The following is a 4,019-nucleotide window of genomic DNA, read 5'->3' as shown; positions in this document are numbered from 1 at the left end:
TCCTACTTGTGATGCTACTGTTCTTTTTAACCAAGATGTTCACTTTTTAGGATCATCTGCTTTTCTGAGCTTTTATCCTTAGATAATTAAATCCACAGAATCCAATTATATTGATTGTGTTTTGGCATGTCTTGTAGGTAAGTCGCATCATTATTTTAGATCAACTATTTGGTTTTTATAAGTGGAATATGCATGTTTTTGCTATCATGTTTGTCATAATTTGAGATAAGGATTTTATAATGGGAATATGGGGGTGGTTATACTTTATGAATGTAGCAAGCTTCTCAAGATATGCTGATATTTATCTTTCTTACCACTTCATCAGATGGGGAAAAAACTACTTCTAATACCAACAACCATTAAGAGAATTGGCCACATAGGTTGATTGGACATGCTATACTTTCTTGATAAATTGAAAATTCAAAATTCAACTAAGGTGTTGTCCAATTTATCAACTGAGGTGAGTACATGCATTCCATCATTTCTTACATGCTAACTTTGGTGTGAAATACAAAAGAATTTGCAACAACACAAAGAAAGCTAATTTCTCAAACTAATACATTAATCAACTTCAACTGATCATTTTAAGAAACTATAAATTTACATCAATTCTGAAGGAGAAAAAACCAACAATCACCTAAAACAATGAATCTCTAAGTGCGAAACGGATGAAAATAAGTAAGAAGAACAATTAATCTAACTTACTTCAGAGTTCTCTCATCACTTTCAACAATAACTTGGTCGTCAGTGGCATCACAGTTCAATATTCCTAAATCGTAATATTTTGTATCCAACTTTAGATAAGGATATATTAGTTGTCACCACATGATGAAAAAATTTACAAAACATTAACCTTAGAAGCAGAATAAGAAAGGGAGAGAAAAATTAGCAAAACAAAATTAAGAGATACATTCTAAATTTAAGATGCATATATTGACGTTATTGTTTCCCTTGACCATAACCATGGCCAACAATAACGATAGTAGATGGAGAAGGATTGATAGGTTGCATGGAGGTCGGGTAGAGAGTTAAGGGGAGGTAGAAGGGGTGAATTTAAGCCACGTATGACAAATGATAGTGCTAATTAGTCTGATGAGATACTAATAAATCTTTAATCGTTTTAAGTTAGTCAACAAGTCCATATCATGATGATCCAATTGTTAATAGAGGACAAATCCAGGCCATTTCGCCTAGTTCGAAAGAAAAGTAGATCAATTTTGCAATATAAAAGAAAATCATGTTCATTAAAGTAAAAAAACAATGTGGACAAACCTTCATCAACTAATTCCAAAGACTTATCCTCGTGCCACTGTTCTTGAGGCAAAAGCTCAACTGCGACTATATCACCATCAAAAGCCATATTCATGTCTGCATACCCATAAATAATTATCTCATCACCAGTGATTCAAATGGATTAAAACGGTTATCACGAAGTTTTCCCTCATGAAGAAATCCCCGAAGCAAGCCAGAAGTAAAATCTGACATGGAATTATGTTATGGAAAACATGAACAACAAGTGTAATTTAGGAGGTCTAGCTTTAAAAACAGAACCCAAAAGATATCCTAAAAAACTGTAACAAGCAATTAAATATATCTCATTATAAATGACAATTCGCTTTGAAGTCCTCAAATCCTTAACATTATCCATATTAACATCTTCAGAAGGAGGCTGTACTATCAGGTCAAGTAATGACTTTGCATAACACACAGCTGAAATCAATGGAAGTTAGTCCGTTAAGATTGCTGATTTTTTTAACTAAGTAGGAACTAAAAAAAATAACTTTGTTCTTTGAACAGTAAAGAGAGAACCAAATAAAAAAAGGGTCCTGCCCTCCTCAGTATCACCTAGGAAGAGGCCATTGATTGGAATAGAAAATTTAGTAAGAATTAGGTTGCGACCTTCCACGCCAAGGAGGGTTGAAGGGATCGATCCCAATAGCCTTTCACGAGGTGCGTAGCATTCTTTATAGCCGTTACAAAAGCTCCCGAAGAGAAAGAGGTACACAATATGACTAAAGAGAACTTTTATGAACATTCACAGAAGCTGTTAGACGGTGGTCGATTCAACACAACATAGTATCACAATATTATCATCAGACAACAAGAAGAGAAATTTACCTGTCTCTGCTGAAATTCCCTCTTCAGTCTCCTGTTTCTCTTTATGGTAATTTATTTACAATTTATATTACCTGTAGATGGGAAATGCATTTACAAACTTGCACTTTATGCAGATAAAAAAGTCGGCAAGAGTATTATTTGAAGTTATTTGTTTACATCATATGAGAAATGGACCAGAAACTTTAAAGGCACATATTTCTCCGTACGAATATTCCTGAAGTAACATTTTAAAACTCCTAACTTAAGAAGAGAAAATGATTTTGAAACAAAGCGCATGCAGGATGATGAGTTCAAATATCAAACCGTAAAAGAAACTAAGCACTATCAATTCTCGGTGTAACTGAGCTTACAGAACAAAGAAGTCCCTAGTTTACCTATAACACTCCAAAGCATTTGTGTCTCCACCTCAAATAAATTCGACTTTCAAAATTCTGTAAGATCCAAATTATATGGCTATTGTATTACAACTCAATAAAGCACAAATATGTAATCATACCGGTAACTTTTTCCTAAAGTACATAGATATTGAAGCACAAGTACCATTTTCCGTTATAACTAAGTGTATAAAATCGTCCAAAATTTACGTCTTAAACTTGTAGCATTGTCCCACTTCCAAAATCCTGTAAAATTCAAGTCGTACAACTACTATATTCCAACTGATAAAACAAGAACATTAGATAACATAGGCATTAAAATTCCGCAACAAAAAGTACATTGAGGTGAAAATAATGCTATAGTGTCAAAGTAAAGGAAACTATTTACCAAAATTAAATTAAAGAAGATATCACATCATTCAAAGAAAAAAATAAATCACCAAATCATTTTAAGAATTAATGTCTCTGCAAAACATTCTGATTAAAAAATTTCGGAATTCTCTTTTTTGGGATGAAGAGATATGGAACTTTTTTTTTAAGAAAGAACAACTATTATTTTATTTTTTTTATAAAGAAGATTGCTTCCTAAAATAGTACAAATAGATAAATAAGCAGCAAATACTTACCAGTTACCGAAAATTTCCTTTAACCTACAATGAGACTCGTACTGATATAGGATGAAGAATGGTACAATAACGAAGAAGATGGATGTTTCTAGACATAGCTAGAATTGTAATGATAATGGGTAAAGTCAAAATATTTGACCCGAAATTACCTTTATGCCCTTAATGTCCATACTTGGTTTTCAAAATATCTGGCCACTATGTTATCAGTAAATTTACTATTATGCCCTTGATCGTCCAGCTATTCTATAATAAAATTAAATATCAAAACGTATTTAAAATAAAAATAAAATTTATTTTTACTTAAACAAGTACTTTAAATTTAACAAAAGGAGGATGAAATAAATTCAACCTATGAAAGAAATAGTCAAACATGGAATTTAAGTGTCAGTCCCAACTTCAAAACTGAATTATATGGTTCGAATTCAATAATTTTTTGTTTCAAGAATCTCTCATTTTACCCTTACATGCCAACAATATCTTCCAATTTTTTGTGAAATAACATATTTAACATTATTTTTTATTTTTTTATCATATGTCAACAATGTCTTCCAACTTTGTGTGAAATAACATTTTTAATATTATGTTGTTTTATTTTTTTAAATTTTTTATTCTTTTTTTATTCTAATATCTTTTAATTAAAAATAAAATAAAGATTAATTTATTTTAAAATAAAAAATTTTTTTATAGATTGTTTAAATTTTTGACCAAAAATTCTGGCCATATTTATAGGCTATTTAGCATTATCCTAATTTTACACTTTGTTATTAAGTTAATATTTCATAAAATCAATAGATAATCTTACACCTTACTTCTAAATTAGTTAATTTACGTTTTATACTTTATTACATTAGACATTGTATTTATTATATTTAAAGAAAAATATAGTAAAATTATTCTTCTA

The 4,019-nt window shown here is 30.4% G+C and overlaps 1 long non-coding RNA gene across 2 annotated transcripts; it reads right to left on the bottom strand.

Moving 5' to 3' along the window:
• Positions 1-419: 419 nt before the first annotated feature.
• On the bottom strand, positions 420-3,219 carry LOC107014057. Of its 2 annotated transcripts, XR_001456181.2 has the most exons (4): positions 3,119-3,219; positions 2,119-2,189; positions 1,273-1,368; positions 420-769 (listed from the first exon to the last, which is right to left on the bottom strand). It is a non-coding gene; the product is annotated as an uncharacterized LOC107014057 (long non-coding RNA). The 2 variants fall into 2 exon arrangements; XR_001456176.2 differs by having other exon boundaries at positions 420-1,368.
• Positions 3,220-4,019: the final 800 nt, after the last annotated feature.

This window comes from Solanum pennellii, chromosome 1 (assembly GCF_001406875.1).
Source record: "Solanum pennellii chromosome 1, SPENNV200".
In the NCBI taxonomy this organism is placed as follows: Eukaryota; Viridiplantae; Streptophyta; class Magnoliopsida; order Solanales; family Solanaceae; genus Solanum; species Solanum pennellii.
The sequence above is the reverse complement of the archived record's forward strand: the minus strand, read 5'-3'. Positions and strand labels throughout refer to the sequence as shown.